This window comes from Protopterus annectens, chromosome 16.part0, assembly GCF_019279795.1.
Source record: "Protopterus annectens isolate FY-2018-M chromosome 16.part0, PAN1.0, whole genome shotgun sequence".
In the NCBI taxonomy this organism is placed as follows: domain Eukaryota; kingdom Metazoa; phylum Chordata; order Ceratodontiformes; family Protopteridae; genus Protopterus; species Protopterus annectens.
Window position 1 is genome coordinate 440,993,742 of NC_056750.1, and position 17,857 is coordinate 441,011,598.

The 17,857-nt window shown below is 37.1% G+C and overlaps 1 protein-coding gene across 4 annotated transcripts in view; it reads left to right on the top strand.

Moving 5' to 3' along the window:
- The window catches only part of DENND1A (DENN domain containing 1A), a 4,751,104-nt gene that overhangs the window by 1,672,680 nt on the left and 3,060,567 nt on the right, over nt 1–17,857 (top strand). The window lies entirely within an intron of this gene.

A 17,857-nucleotide genomic window follows, 5' to 3' on the forward strand; every position in this document is an offset into this window, starting at 1 on the left:
GAGTGATAAAAATGAGACATTGTAAAATTTGTATACTTTAATGAACTGTATTGCAAACTTCTATCACACAAGGTCATTTATTTTTGCATAAGAAATCTTGAGGTGTATCGTCTTTCTTTAAATAATCATTGCCACTAGTATGTTGGTTATGTCGTATGGTTTCCTGTGTGCTAGTCAGCTTCAAAAATCATGGGATGAGAGATTCAGTAAATTGTGTGAAGGGGTAAATTAAGCCTGTAAATAGGGACATATTTCCAAAAATAGGGGACATTCTGTGCAGGGATAAATCAGACTTGAAAATAGGAACGTCCCTCCAAAATAGATTTACTTGACAGATCTTTTTGGGAGAAGGGCTGAGGAAATTTATTGCTAGAAAGATCATTCAGGCTGTCACTCAGTGAAGAGAGCCTTACCTATTTCTGAAAGATATGTGATAAAAGAGAAAAAGTCTAGGCCTGAGCCCATAATAACCAGCACCCCCCCTTATCAGGTTTCATGGCCCTAATGTTTGAATAGTCACAAACCTTCTTAAGTGTTACTACTTCATCCGGGCTCTAGTTTACCGAAGAATTATATCTCTCAACCCCCTGCCTTAGTAAATCATGTAATTCTGATTCACAGAGTCTTTCAAATACGGACACTATAAACTGATGGAGTGGATTAAACCAACTGAGCTGCACACACCCTAGGCCCAGGTTGTTGTTAGCATCATGGCCTTTAAAATAAAAGCCAACATTCAACTTTCTAGTAAACATTTTAAGATTGATTAAAACTTCCTCAATGCTCGCTCTTCTGCCAGGTACAAAAGACAGCCCCTTTGCAAATGAATCAGCATGCAATGGTTGTAAAAGAACATTGCTATAATTGTAAATTTTAAAATCACCTTTTGTACTATAAATAACATCAAAAGCACAGTTCTCAATCAATTCCAGCAGGGATGTCCCCTTTCTCTCCTTGTCTCCCTTACTCTCTGGGGTGACCCCGTCCACTGTTCATATAATCCACTGAATAACCCCTCCTCTGATTCACGAGTCTCTCTGACCTCCTCATGGGGGGATATTGTAAAGGGATAGGCTCTTCTGCATCTGAATCAGTGGAGCTGTGACTATTGTTGTTGTTATTTTGATTGTTAAAATTACTCAAATTACCCTCACTGAATTAGAAGGACCCTTAACCAGAGGGGGGGCAGAGGATAAGCCATCCCATTCTCGTAGTCTTTCTGGTCCCTCATAAATTTCCTAACTTTATTAGCCTTCAATTCTACGAATAAATTATCTGCTTTAGTGAAAACAGCATAGTACTGTACTTTTTTGCTCAAACATCGTCAGAATGTAAACTCCTATCCAGTTGAAAAATATTAGTCAACACAGTCATCTTTCATTCATTGTCCTTAATTAACAACTCTAACAGTTCACATCTGTGTTTGTTGAACATGTTAACCAACTCACTGTGAAGTTCAGAACCTCCCATAGGAAATTTCCTTGTCATTAAGCCCTTGGGAATCTGTTGAGTGCTCAAACATTCCTTGAAATAGCTGTTTCCATGTTGTAACTTGAAAACTCAATCTTCCAACAGCTTAAGTTGTCTGTCAGCAGTCCCATAATACTCGTTTGATTGATTAGACCCAAGAAAAAAATCAAAACCGCCATCAAGCCATTCCTGTAACGAAGCATTGCCATTAAAAGAAAGACCACCCACTCTCTCACCGTCATTTAGCCAGCTATACAAGTCCGGCAGATCCAGTTTGCTGGTAGGTATCGCCCTTGATCTTTGAGCTGGGATAATGCCATTATCTTCAATAGAAAAGGATTACATTGTTAGTATGGTGGACATTCTTTTAATTTTATTATTATCAATCATTTTAACCCTAGCCAGAGGATGGGCCGGTTAACGACTATTTAGAGTACAAAGAATTACAGTGGCAATTACGTAGTAATGCTATAGTGTACCCAGGCCTAAATGAAAGTATATCTATCAGTTCTGTTTTAAGGTTAAAAGCTGCCAGTGCTCTTTGAAATGCTAGGATGAGCATGTTAAATTAATGTTATTTTTTTACTTGTATTGTATTTTTATTTTCCTCTGGCTTGGTGAATTAGCCTTGGATTTGTCCGTTCTTGTCTTAATCTTTTGGTACTTATTTTTTAGTCAACTGATGTTCAAATACTATGTATTTAATTACATTCTACATTATATATAATATTTTATATGGTTCAAGATGATGGGCTGTCTAATTGCTTAATATATGATGTAATTGGTTTATTAGTGGGAGGGGTTTTAATTTGTCTCTATTTAAGCTGTAATCGTTTATTTTGCACTTTATTCTGGTGAAGTCCTGCTCTGTGAGGACAAAAGTGCTAAATAAATATGCAAGAGTGTGATTCTGCCTCGTGTTTCCACCTTTTTGATAAAATATGCTTGACCTGTGTATAAGGTTAAAGGGACTAAAAACATTTTAACAGTTTGTAGAACAGACCTTCCAATTTCTCAGTTTTTGTATTATCTTTTGTTTAGTCTCTTCCCGCATATCTTTAGCTGCCACACTAGCATCATTTTTAATCCATACTCCTAAATACTTTATCATGTCCCCATAAATATGGATATTGCTGAGCTAATTCGTGTATGGGTACATAATTTGCCGCTGTTGCCTTTGTTTTAGCTTCATTAATTTTGTATTCCGAAAAGATTTGAAACTGTCTCAAAATGTTCCAAAACACTGTAATGTCTTTTTCTGGTTTTATCAGATCTAAAATAATATCATCTGCAATTAGAGCCTACTTTTCCTGATTATCATACCAATTATATCCTTGAATTTCTGAGTACCTTATTTTCTTTGCCATTGGTTCTAAATATAATGCAAATAAAGGGGAAAGAGGACACCCCTGCCTGGTTCCTCTGTTCAAGCAGAAATTAGCAGAGAAAAACCCACCCACGTAATTTCTAATCCCTCATATATCCTCTTAATCAACCTTATTTTATCAGGGAATGCAAATGCTTCCATTGCCGTGCTCATAAAGTCCCAGCGTACTCTTGTCAAATGCTTTCTGTGCATTAGGACCCACCCAACAACAGTGATATTTTTTTACATTTTGCTTCCCTCTGGATCATCAGTGTTCTATTAATGTTGTTGAATGTTTGCCTCCCCTCCACAAAACCACATTAATCCCCATCTATCAATTTTGGCATCACTTTTGCAATTCTTTTAGCCACTGTACACAGAAACACTTTATAATCATGGTTTAGTATTGAAATGGGCATTAACGAAGCTGGATCTGATGGATCTTTACCCTCTTTAGGTATTACAGCTATCACTGTTTTCTTCTAGGATGGTGGCACTCTTCTTCCTCTTAAAATACTGTTAAAAACTTCCAGATCTTATTTAGTTTTTCCCTCCCTGCTTCCAAACTTCTACAGGAATGCCATCTATTCTTGGGGACGTTCCTATAGACTTCAAAATAAGACCTCCAAAACTGCCACAACCTTTGGACGAATACTGCTTTAATAGCAAAATAACAAATGGTAAGCGCTTTCACAGCTAATAATACTGCTTTATCAGATCATTTTAAACACGAAACAATAACGCTTTTAAAATACAACAAAACCAATCCAGAATGAGAATAAAATCGTGATTAAAACATAAAACCTATTTCATTAATTTAAAACTTTTTTAAAACACTTGACCAATCAAATCATTGAAAAAAGCCAAGCCCCAAACGTGATGTCATAATGGGTGTTACGAAAAGGTAAATGGATGAAATAGATGTTACGTTTTAATCACATGATTTTATTCTCATTTTGGATTGGTTCTGTTGTATTTTAAAAGGGTTACTGTTTATTTTGTAGTTTGCTTGTTGTCTGTTGTACTCCTGACTCTTACTCAGTGGTCTCTGTTTTTTCTTGGATGTTCCTCTAGATTGGTGATGCATCACCATTTTTATTTCATCTCCTCCTATCGTAAATTTTAGTACTTGACATTTACCTCTAACTAGTGATCTTTGCCTAACATACAAAGCTATGTCAAACCCAGAGCTGTTGGACATGCTCCACTTAAAGAAATCCCAGTCCCCCCGAGCCACACACTCTAGGGACCTAACCCTTGTCACCACAATAAACAGAACATGCTGGAGGGATAAATTCTTGTCCCAGAGACTTCCCATACTCTGGAACAAACTACCTATCTGTATTAAACAAAGCTCCTTATTAGCGCACTCTTCAAGAAAAATCTTGATGATTGGATGGGAGATAGGAAATTCACCCCGGGGATCACTTCTGTGGCTCTGCTTGACAGGGGCACAGGAAAATAATTTTCTTGGGTGGCAAAAGCCAGGGTACCGTTTGGCTAGGCTTATAGGCCAATAGCCTCATACCTACCTATGAACCTTGGCATATTTGATTCCTCCATAAACATTTCCACGGCAGCCCTTTCTACTTTCTGTTGCCTGAGTCATTGTGCTAAAAGTTTTTGTGCTCTCGAGTTATTATCAAAAACAGTTGGTTATCAGCAATCTTTCTAAACTCATGTATATTATCAGGGTAATCGCTTGTCTTCTGTTTACCATTCTGCAGTTGCTCCTGTTCTTCTTCTGTGATATTCCCCCTGTTTTGCAATTCTATAACATTTGTCAGTCCCTCTGTATAATTCTTGTTACTTTGTAAGCGTATCTCCCTTTCTTTTACTTGCACCCTATTTTTAAACTCCACTTTAATTTTATCCCACTCCCTAGCTATATTTTCAGAATTTCTATCTTCTCTAATAGCTCCTGAATAATTTCCACTACCCATCCCTTAAATTCCTCTCCTTTCAACAAGGAGGTGGGAAAGTGCCAGCATCTCATTTTTATTTCATTACTTTGTGTTTTTATTTTAGTTATTATTGGTGCATTATCTGAAATAGTTATTGGGTGCATATCAAGACCTTCAGTTAAATGCACATGTTCCTGTGAAATGTAAGTTGTGTCTAGCCTAGCCCAGTTTTTGTATCTTGGGGAATATGTAAATTCACTCTGAACTCCTAGTACTAAATTCACATCTTCCATGCCAAATGTTTTCACAAAATTTCTTTTTTATAAAATGTTTTTAAAATATGAAATCAAAAAGTGATATACATTACAACAGAAGTTGTTAATGTTTCAATTTGCATAGCATGAGTACGTTATTAAACTAGGCATTCACACACTGTAAATAAAACACTCTCAATTTAGGTAAAGTTAACAACATAGGAATACCATGAAGTTATGATTGTGTTATGGTACAGTCAGGACGTATGAATATTGAAAGGCAATTAACCTATACATTTTGGTAATACAATAAGAGTATATCTTGAGACATAATGCCAACATAATGATATACAAAAAATAAGCTATTATACATATATACATATTTACAAAAATGTTACCTTAGTTGATGTTGTTACTACTCTTAACTAAAGAGAGTGTTTAATAACTTTATGTATTTTCACTTACTTTGCCATTCATGATAAAATATCAATTAAAATTTTACAGTATTTCTGATAATATGTTTGGTTCTTTTGACTTTTGATATACAGCTTCTTAGCTAATACATGCTTTATAGGCATGTTCTTATATTCTGTCCAAGTAAGTTTGGATCTGTCCAGCCAGTTTTAAGCTATGTAAAATTTTAATAGGGCACATGATGTTATAGTTATGTATTTAGTGAGGCTACTATTGTTGTTCTTGAAAATCTGTAGTATTGCTGTTTCCCATGATAAAGTAGATTTTGAGTATCCTGTTTTTTCTAAGAGGAATCTCAGTGAGCACCACAGTTTATAAACTTTTTTGCAGCTCCAAATGATATGTAGAATATCAGCTTCTTTATTAGGACAAAAAGGACAATCGGGTGACTTAGAGGGATTACATTTGGTAATATGGACAGGTGTATGGCGTGGCATGCATTGTTGAAGACCATGATCCGAGGGTATATTAGTTTCATAAATGGTGTCAGTTTTATGGTGTTTCCAATTGCTAATTCTTTCTGTTTTTCTGTCAAGTTGCTACATTTATGTTCCCAATACTTTGAAAATATGATTGTATTTTGATATTTAATTTTAGTTATTAATTTGTGTTTGAGAGCATTTTCTTTTTGTATAAATGCAGCTTTTGAATTTGTTGTGCTATCTTGATATCTTGCTAATTTATAATAATATCCTTAGTTATTGTTTTAACCAAGTATAAGATTTGTTTTATTATCACATTATATTTATTAGTTGTTTTAAGTATGCAATTGATGTTTTCCATTGATAGGTTTTGTAACTGGTAGAAGTCCCACACTGTATGATTTTTTATTAATGGATATTTATCCAAGTTTAAGATTTACTAGTTTTATATCAGGATTGTTGTGTGTTGGTTGTAAAAGAATAATTGTATCTTTTAGTTTTAATGATATTAGTAGTTTCTTGAAAATTTCACACATTGATTAGAACTAGGTGAATTTTTAATGTCTTAAGGGTTTCTTGATTTAGGGAAGGAATCTCTTTTGAGTTAATTTTAGATTGGTGAAATAATGTAATCCATAGTGGGTGCCATTCATTACCTAATGGATCATAGTTAGCTATTTGAATAATGCGGCTAGCATTAATTATTTTGTGGTAGAGTTGGAAGTCCGGAAGGCTTTGACCTCTTTTTCTTTTGGGAATATTAGTTTGTTGTAACTAATCCTTGTACTCTTTTTGCACCAAATGAATTTTGCTAGTCAAATCTTTATTTTATTAAAGAAGGTAGCTGGAATTTTCATGAAAGTGGCATTCATTGTGTATAAAATGTTAGGGAGTACGTTCATTTTGAACCCTCCATTGTTATATTTTCCCTTCTGGGACCCCAGACACATCTTCACTGTTGCAAATCAAACTCCATTCTCCACCTTTAAGTAAGTCCATTATAGCAGTTTTAGGTGGAGTATAAATGCATACCAGTGTAATCTTTCTCCTTTACCCTTAGCCCCTTAGTATTACAAATATACCATTATCTTTTATATCTTCTTCTGTCACTGTTGGAGCTCCTCTTGCAGTTAATATAAATACTCCTTTTTTCTTTGTCCCTGGTATTCCGCTGAATAACCATCCTGAAAACCTTTCTTTATCAAATTCACATGTTCAGTTCTTTCCAAGTGTCTCTCCTGTAGCACAGATACTTGCATTCTGCATTTTTTAATATAGTTCACTACTGTTTAGTTTTTGTATTTCTCTTTTGAGACCATTAGCATTTAAAGACATTACAGAAAGCATCATTTTATTAAAAAGTTATTATTCCCATCTTTTATGTGTAACAGCTTTTTTGTTAAATGTCTAGTTCCAGCTTTTGTGTTACATGCATATGATGTTTGGCAGGTTGATCTTTTATACAGGTGTTTCTTGTCATATCCATTTGACCCTATGTCACATCTTGCAAAACTTTTTGTTTTATTGAAAGCCCTCAAAAAGCACACCTCCAGTACTGCCCTAAAACCTATTAACTTAATAGTAAGACACAAAACTACATAGATCTTGAAATATTGAAGTTTTGCCCTCCTAATAGGAACAAATGTTCCAAACTGACAGCCACAGTGATAGACTTGAGTTAACCTAAAAGAAAGGTTATCCATGAAGATGCATGGTGCACTCTGTTCTTCAGTTAAGTGCTGTCTGGTTTTGCCTTATGTTTATAGCTCTTCCAGTTGAGTAAACAGTAAAATACTTTCACAGAACATTATCTCCTAGCCATTTCTGTTTATCTGATTGCTTCCTAGAGATATAAGAAACAGATATAGAAAGGCTACTAAGCATACATTTATTTGCTAGAAAAAAAAGCCTTATAATATAAAATATTCTTGTACATTTACTTGCTTTCTCTTAAAAGTTGTTACTAGATCAAGCTTATTCCAGTCATTCCATTATGCAAGAATGACAAAAAAAAGCACAATAATACTTTCTTTTGGCATGCTGTTTTAACCAGACTTTTGTTCTTGTTTACATTGCAGTGCCTACATTTCTTAAAATTAAAGAAGGAGAAAGAGAGAAGGGAGGAAAAAAAAAACAGGAGAACCGGTTTACATTAGTATCCTCATTGCACTTAATTGAGAAAGCTTTACTTTACGGCTTGCAAAGAAAGTCATGCACTGTAAAAATGGTACCATTGAGAAAAAAATTGTTTTACTTAGTTTACCTTCTCCCTCCTCTTCCCCTCTCCTAAGGATTTTTTCCAAACATTAATGACATGAAGTAGTGCATATGTTTGTGTGCCCTACAAGTTTAACGAAGTCTGAAAGAGTCCAATATTTGCAGTTGCTCTTGTTCTGTCATGTTTTACATATAAAATTATTGCTTTGTAATCCCACATTTGTCAATTTCCATGTTACTGGTTTTATTCCTCTTCATCTCCATCTCCCAAATCCTATCAGCTTAATTTTCAGTGTATGCCCAATTCTTCTAGTCGACTCTTATGCTTTATTCCTTCTCTCAAGCATTTTCCGTTAAAACATTGGAAAAGGTTTCACTAGCATATTCTTTCTGTGGTATTTCTTACCAGAAGAACAAAAAGCAGAATCTCCTTCTGTTTCACAGCTCACCTTTTGTTGGACAAACCTTTGTATTTCCTGCTTAGCATGTACTTAATCAAAAAATGGTTTTGTCCCAACAGGGAAGAATATTTTGAATCTCACACCTGCTTCACGACATTCCCTGAACAATGGAATAAATTTATTCATCTTCTGCCTGGTGTAGAATAAGTAATCATTCCCCACAAACACTCTGCTGTCTCCCACTTTGAGTACTTGGACTTTCTGCCACAGTTTTAGAAGACTCAACTATTCCTGCTGGTAGGATTGCGTCTTTAAAGGTCTAGATTTTTTTCTTTAGCCAGATTTGGAGCATACAGACCGTATGCCCTTTCAACTAACAGCTCCTGCTGTGGAATACCAATCCAGTTGCTTATATGTGCTTTCATAAAATTAATGTAGCCTGTCCTTTCCAGCTTCTCTGGTATAGCAGAAAATGTCAGGTTTTCCCTACGTACTCTGTCCTCTAATTCTATTATTTTTTTAAATATCTCTTCTTGAGCAGTCTTATATTCAGCCAGTCTTTTCTTCATTTCAACCTCTGATTTTTGCAGTTTTATCAACTCAGCTAAATATCTATTTAAAACTTCGCCTTTTGTTGTTTGAGTTGGTATACTCTACAAGTGTTTTGTTTATTTTAATCAGGTTTGTGTGCAGTTGCTTATACTTTCCTCTAGGTTACTGGAAGTCATGTCTGGAGCTTGCACTGCTTGTTGTTGAACAGCTGCAGTACTTTACCTAGTCAGTGTTTTTCCTCACCTTTTGTAGCTGATTTTCCTTCAGGTCCTCTGTATTTCTTTTTCTGGCATCCAGGCAGTGCACTTACTAGCCATTTACTGAAATTTACCCAGAAATCTAGGTCTACTGGCTTTCTCTGCTAAGTTTCTGTTTTCACACTGGGAGAGCTAGAATTAAGCTGTTACTAAATGTGCACCAATCTTGGATGTCTGCTTATTCTGTGATTGTTGTTGTAGTCAGGATGCACTTTGAATTGATAGCCTATTCCCATACCCTCATTGCTTCCTGACAGAGGGAGTAGGATTTGGTTCCTCTTTTACTGCCGCAGTGTAGGCAGTTGCTTCCTCTGAATGGAGGTCCTGAAAGACCTGCAGTGTTAGGAGGACCACTGTCATTTCCAGTGTGCTTATGTGGAAGGTGGCCTGTAGCCGAGTCCAGTTCCCTTGGATTGTCTGTTTCAGCCGATGAACCCCACCTCAAGGAAGACACATCCATGGTGTCCATGGTTACTGGAAAGGAGGCAGAAAATGGTCATCCTTTGATGAAACTGGAATAATGAAGCCATCGTTTAAGATGTTTTTAACAAACTTTCAGTATAGTAATAACTTTGAATGTAGGGTTTGGTTATTGTAGTGGGTCTCCAAGTGAGACCATTAAACCCTGAGTCAAGTTTGACACTATCAAGTCAAATCTGACTAAAGATACCATGAGAAGTGTTTCTGCTAGAAGCTCCAGTAATCAAAATACAAAGAGTGCTGATGGAGACTAATATAGTAATGAAAGTCTGACAGAAGCTTGAACAGTCTTTGATGACTTCTGATATTCCACCTATGTATCTAAATTATGGAACTCCCTTTTACTACTATTAGGCAAATATCCTTCCCCATCTACTTCAAAGTCAAACTAAAGGAGTACCAGTTTAATACTTCGCTCTGCTGTTGTTCCAGGTCACCCAACTAAACTTACCATTGCATTCTTGCTTTTCTTGTACAACTATTCATGTATTACATCCAGTTTGTGTTTCCTTTAACTCCACTCTTTTCCCGGTCATATTGACTGCTTTTTATCAACCTTGAAACCTCCAGATCTGCTAATGTCATTTTCATTCATTCCTCAGTTGATGGTCTCTGATCCGACCTTGGGTCTGGCTCAGCCGCTTTTACCAGACTTAACAAATTCAGCTCTTGAACTCCACTCTTTACCTGCAATAACGTACCATCCTGGTATATATTAGATCTTGTTTGCCTAAGCATCATTTGGACATGGATTTTTTCTGCTCTCAAGCTAGAGTGTCAAGTAGAATTCTCTCTGATACTTATTTGTGAAAGGATTCTATCTGCTACTTATTTGTGAGTTTTTCTGTTAAATATCCTTTATCTCTTCCTTCCATTGCCTTTAGATGTAATTAGCAGGATTGCTAACATTAGAAATTGCAATTTTTCTAGCTAAGCCTTTCTACTCTTCTGATGGGGTACACTGAGTACAGTCATCAGTGCTCTCTCTTTTTCTTTCTACCCAACTGTAGGGTATTTTTAAATTATTATTGTTGGTATTTTTTTCTGTTGCTGTGTCTGTAGAACAAAAAAAAACACTTTTTCTCCTACTGTTTTTACTTGGCTTTTGACTTGGCTAACAATTCTACTGGCTTTAAGAAATGCATTTCCTGTGGGAATAAGATTCCTAATTCAGGGAGTGCATTTATTGTTTGGTCACAGCCCATCTGGAAGTTGAGTGTTCTGTGTGTCAGAGATTTGACTATCATTCTTTGAGTGACAGGAGAAATAAACTGGTGCTAAGAGGCTTACTAACTTCCACTTCTGCTTCATTGTCAGTGGAGGCTCAAGCCTCTTCCAGAAAAACCTGATAAAGGGAAACCTGGCTCTGCTGCCAAAGAAAAGGAGTCCAGGAAACAGTCCTCCTGACCATTCTCCATAATGAACTGCAGTACTGGAACCTCTGGCTAAAGTCTGTAAGAAACCAGATCCAGTAGCAACCTCAGATCCTACCACATGTAGCACCAAATCTTCTCAGTTCTGATATCCACAGTTTTCCTCGGAGCCAATTTCTCCTTGGCTTCATTCACTACTTTTGCAAGAGACACCAAAGAAACCCTTCAGACCACCTTCCACAAGCTCATCCTTTAGGTCCTCCAGAAGAGTATGTGAAACAGAGGTGGATAGAATAATGAGAAAGCTTCTCGGAGCTCAAAATCCAGATGTGGGTGATCCCGAGTCCATCTCCCATTGGACTCATGAACTAGCACCCCTCTCAACCTCTAGTTATATATCTCTTTCTCTGATCTGACCTGTGATTTTGGAGCCTTTAGATCCAAGATCTTCAAGAGTATCCTTGCTGAATCTGAAGACATGCCATTGTTTTACTCTGACCATGTTCCTGAGTCACCCAGCTCCAAACTGTTTGGCGCAGGATGACTCTCGGACCTGAAATATAGGCATCAGCTCTGGGGGTTAGGGCCTACTTCAGAGCTGTCAGAGCCATCCTTGCCTCTCAATGCCTCAGCATTAGATAGCTCAGGTCTGACTCCCTCCCCGAGGCAGGGGCCTATGGGGATTCACAGTTTGCCCATGCTTGTAGCAGCTGACTATTTCTCCTGGACCTTCTGCCTTCGAGGTGGTGGAGAGGGCTTTCTGTTTACCTAGAGAGAGGACATCCTTACCCTCCTCCAATCCTGCCGGTATTCCTCCATGAAATTTAAGCTCCGAGTCTCTCATGTGTATGCCACAGAGACAGCCACCCCGTACTAGCCTACAGACAGTCCTCATACAGGGCTTCCCAGCCACTCCCAGTACTGCACTGGACCACCCAACTGATGAGGTTCCTAGGAAGAGGACATGGAAAAGAGGACACCTACATTCCCCTCAGGAATTTATTACCGAAGATATGGACTTTGATGAAGGGGAGATCTTTACCTGATGACATCTCCTTTGAAAAGATCCTGGAACTCCTTAAACAGAGAGGTGGATGGTCTTTTGAACCCTTTTCCCAGGAGGAGAGATTTATAAAATAAAATGTCAAGCGACATGTAATTTTACAACAATAGTATATATAGCAACGTGCACACAATGTGATTGTTTTTATGTAGGCAAATGTTCAAGGTGATTAAAAGACCGGATTATTGAACATACGTCTGTTGTTAGAAGATCAGTGGTGACTAATGCTTTGGCAAAATACATTATAGATAGGGATTCGACACATGACTTTAGGTTTCAAGTATTACAACTAGTACTTAGTGATTTAAGGGGTGGTGATATAAACAATAAGTTAGAAATGGTTGAGTATAAATGGATTACCATACTACAATCTGACAGGTATCCTGGACTAAATAACTTAATCACAATCAAACCAATCTTAGTAGCAAAACAAAAACAGCATAAGTGAACTTTTTATGTGCTTTTTAATAAGTATTTTTATGGTCTTTTTAAAAATGCAGAAAGTACATATGTAAATTATATATGCATGTCTTTAAAATGGTCGAATATTGCAATTGGTTGGCTGTGTCATGTGCTGTTTCTTATTAGAATATAAAATTGAATGTTTTAAATGTTTTATTCATACTGATGAAGGTGTTTCCCGAAAGCTTTATCTTGTTGAATAAATTTAGCGTTTTTCTACTTTGTTTTGTTTTGTCCTGTTGTTCTCACCTGTATCCAGTGGACTTAACTGTGGTTGGTTTGTGTATCCAGTGAGCCTTCACCTATCTTAAGAGAAAAAAACAGCTTCACAGCACCAAGTATTAAAAGTGTAGAAGGTTTTAATACGAATATTCCAAGTTTCCAAAACAAAGCTTTCGGACAAAGATTTTTAAGAACACTATTAGTGATGTATCAGTAAAACCCGCGGTGGTGGTGCTGCGGTAGCGTTGTCGCCTCACAGTAAGACGCTGTCCGGTTCGATTCTTAGCTAGAGCGTCTTCTGCGTGGAGACATGCATGAATGGGCGTACCTTCATTGAAGGTTGTGCATCAGGGCTGGTAACTCGGCACGTAAAAATCAACTACCAATCATTAGCGGACCGGAGTTCCGCTGTGGCGACCCCTAACCAGGAAAAGCCGAAAGACACAACAACAACATTAGTGATGTATCAGTAGGCTTAAAAAGATCAAGCAGTTTCATACCTATTAATGACCCTATCCTTACAGCATTTCACGATAACTGTAACAAACAGATACGTGAATTATATAATAATGCTTTCATGAAAATGTATAACTTGTCTGTTGATGAAATTCAAGCCTTGCATGATTTGCAGTCTAATGAAAGTGTCATAATTAAGGAAACTGACAAAGGTGGCTGTATAGTGATTATGAATTTAACTGATTATATTGATGGTATGGGTGAATTATTAATGGATGCACATACATTTAAACCTATACAAAATGTTGATGTTGGGAAACTTATTAATGGAGTTAATATCAATATCTATGAATTACAAATTAATAATGATATAACGCTAGATATTTTCAGCTTTCTAACAGTACCTAGTCCTACCATCCCAGTTCTATATGGACTACCCAAAATTCATAAATCCTTACTACATCCCCCAATGAGACCAGTTGTCTCGGGTAGAGGGTGGATTATGGAACCCATCTCAGCTTATCTGCAGGATGTCCTTAAGAACTTTTTATGCTTTGTGCAAAGCTTCATTAAGGATACGAATAATTTTTTAAACTTATTATATCAATGGTATGAAACAAATATTGAAATGGATATTCTATTTGTTACCCTGGACATAAAATCCCTTTTTACCTGTATTCCTAATGAATATGGGGTAAACAGTGCAAGACAGATCCTATGTAAATATGGTAATCTCACAGGTAGGCAGATTGAAACTTTCTGTGAACTACTGGAAATAACCCTTGAGAATAATATATTTCTCTTTAATAAACAGATTTACCATCAACAATTGGGTGTAGCTATGGGTAATCCAGTGGCTAACACATATGCTAATTTGACTCTTGGCAATTGGGAGGAAGAATTTATTCTTAATGATAGTCAAAATATATACAAGTCTAACATCCTCTTTTACAAATGCTTTGTGGATGATGTTTTTATTGTATGGCATGATAATGAGGATTTACTTAATAATTTTGTGAGTTTCTTGAATCAAACAACTACTTTTTTGACTTTTGAAATGAAATGCTCAAAGTTAGATATTAATTATTTGGACGTTAGAATCTAATTGGAAGGACAACATATGACCACTAGTATATATATAAGAAAGATGTGCATACTAATAAATATCTACACAAAAAGAGTATGCATGCTGAGCACATCTTTAAAGGTATCATAAAGAATCAATATATAAGGGTAAATAGACTCAGTACTGATGATAATATATGTATTGAGCAAATGAATGAGATGACTAAAGAATTTAATGACAGAGGATATGATATGTTACAACTATCCAGCCTTCGTGAAGAAGTGTTGAACCAGAGGGGAAATGAGATTTTTCGAATGATGGCTATAGACCTAATAGAAAATGGAACAACAATATATCTGGTTGTCTGATATACACTATGACATATAGTAGGAGTAGTAAACCAACTGAGGATATTATAAGAAGAAACTGGGGTATACTAAGAGCTTTACCTGGTTTAAATGATATAATTCCTGAAACTCCCCTATTTACATGCAAGAATTATGGTAACCTTAAACAATGCTTGTGTTATAAAGATTTTTTATTAAATAGAAAGATAACAGCCACTTCAAATAAGAAAGGTACATTTTATTGCTTTAATTGCTCATGTTGCTCTGACATATGTTCTTCTAATACTCTTATTCATCCTATAAGTAAGAAAAAGTTTTATTTTAGATGTTGGGCAACATGCAATACACCCTTAATAGTTTATTTAGCTACTTGCACATTATGTATGGCATTTTATGTAGGAAAATCTACTCAAAAACTTAAAAATCGAATTATAGAACATAAATCAGACATTAGAAGGAGTGTATTAACAAATGCATTAGGTAAACATATAGATGAAGAAGGACTGGCACATAGTTTTGTATTTAGGGTTATAGATGTTTTGGAGCCAAGTTTAAGAAGAGGGGATATTAACACCAAGTTGGAATAGAAGGAATATGAGTGGATTTATTCGACTTCATGTGGATTCTCCACCTGGAATTAATAAACAAGTTTCTATTAAGCCAATTTTGAAACATAAACAGCAATATATAAAACTTTGATAAAATGAAATAATAGTCTCTTTTATCTTTTTTATTATTACTTTTATTTTTATTAAGTTAAAATGAATTAATGATATGTTTCTTTAAATTTCTATGCTTATTAATTAATATATTTATATGATAGGTTAGGTTGTGTCATGTGATTATTTTAGGGTTGTATAAAAGAATGTATATGGAAAAGAACTTGTATGTTTAAACCCTTCACCTATCTTCACAGGCCAAACAACTTTCCAAATCTCTTTCAGGGTCCATGTCTGTGGAGAACCAGAAAAAAAGTTTCTTCACAGCTGGCCACTCTTCAGTCTGTTTCCACCACATCCACGAGGCTGATTTCTCATGCAGCTGAAAGTACATCTAGGGCTGCAGGTTCAGGCATTGAGGTCAGGCTGCATACCTGGATGGGTCTGTGTAATTTTGAGGAGCCCTTCAAGTCTCTGTTCATCAATGCTCCTTTTGATGGATCATCCTTGTGCGGCTGCAAGTTTAAGGAAACACTCCCCAGAAGTGAGCGAGATGGAAAGACCCTGTCTGCTACTGGGATCTGTTTTTCTACCTTTCAGAGGTCCCTCTCTCGGAATCAATGGGTAGTAAAAAGATGTGGTTTTTCAAGTCTCAAGGGCCTTTCCAGGACTCGCGCAGAGATAGTTCTTCCCAAGACAGAGGAGGGAACTCTAATGGAAGACGGCAGCCATGTGCAGAGGTAGCAAGCTGAACCAGGGCTTCAGAGATGCCTTCTCCGATAAAGCCCTACCAATGCTCCTGAAGGGTTGCCCACTTACTGTACTTTGGAGGCGGGTCGGGGGTACTCATTTCTCCACCCAGAAGCCTGGGTATTCATCACAAAAGACACGTACAGAAAATCATATCCAGAAGTTATTTCATACTAGTTTCCCAAGTTCCTCCAGCAGAAATGAAAAGAAATCCCTGATGTACCACCCAATCAGAGGGAGGCAGCAGCCTTGGAAATGGAAATACTGCCAGAAAAAGAGTCATCCAAAAAGTCCTTCTCAGCAAACTAAACCAATTTGTAAAATATTCCAAGTTCCATATGGTCATGCTTCAATCATTTTGCCTCTGCTGCAAAAGAACAATTGGATGTGCTTGATAGATCTTCAGGATATGTACTATCATATCAAAATCAACAGGTACGACACTTGCACTTCTAGTTGAGAGCCATTCATTATCAGTTCACAGCACTGCTCTTTGGCCTTACCACAGCCCCCAGTGTCTTCAAATGCATGGCAGTGGTAACAGCCCACCTGTGATTGTATGTGTTTCATACCTAAATGACTGGCTCCTGACAGCACAGACCAGGCATCAATTTGTTCAAGCAAGGGACTACTTGCTCCAGTTATGTCATCACCTGGGCATCACGGTCAACTACACCAAATTCACAACTTACACCTGTCCAGACTCTGAAGTTCATAGGTGTTTGTCTAGATATTATTAACCAGATAGCTTTGTTACCTCTAACAAGAGTTCATACCTCAGACTCCAGGTCATGGAAGTGATCTGACTCACTTCTTCTCCAGCAAGGCTAGTGTCACAAGCCTTAGGCTCAATGGCAGCAGCAATAACTTTAGTCCCAGTAGCCAGATTTCACATGCGGGTCCTGCAGTGGTCTCTTCTTCAGCATCCTTTGAGCACTCTAGTCAAGGGCACAGAAGTTTGCAAGGAACATCTTTTTTGGTGGATTCATACAGAAAATTTTCTCAAGACCAGTCCTTTGTTCTCCCACAGCCAGTAGCCACAGAGACCACAGACACCTCCAAAATTAGGTGGAAGGACTTTTTTAGGGAGACCAATTTATACATCAGTGTCCCGGAAATGAGAGCAGTCCTAGTGTTACAGGCTTTTCAAGATGTTCTCCCTTCAGGGATGATTGCAATGTTAACAGACAACATTTCTGTAGTCTGGTATGTAAACAAATGGGGGAGATCAGGTCTTACTCATTGTGTCGAGAGGCAATGAGAGTGTGGTAGTGAGCAATCTCTTCTGGTCCTTTCTTTATGGCAATGCACATGCCGAGGAAAACCAGTGTGCTTGCAAATAAACTGAAGAGGTCCATTTTTGATGCCTCATGAGTGGTCTCTCTGTCAGAGTGGCAGAAAGGATCTTCCATTAGTGGGGGCCAGCCATGCTGTGATCTTTTTGCTTCTCCTCTTAGCAAGTGCAACAGGTTATTCACCCTGTCCCCCCACAAGAAGAGTCACTGAGAGATACTGTAGTTCATGATTGGCCCTTTGGTCTCCTTTATGCTTACCCTCTGTTACCCCTAATCCTGAAATTTCTACAGAAAGAATCCTGGTTGAAGAGCACAATCGTTCTCATTGTGCCTTTTTGTCCTCGACAAGTTTGGTTCCCCTTCCTGT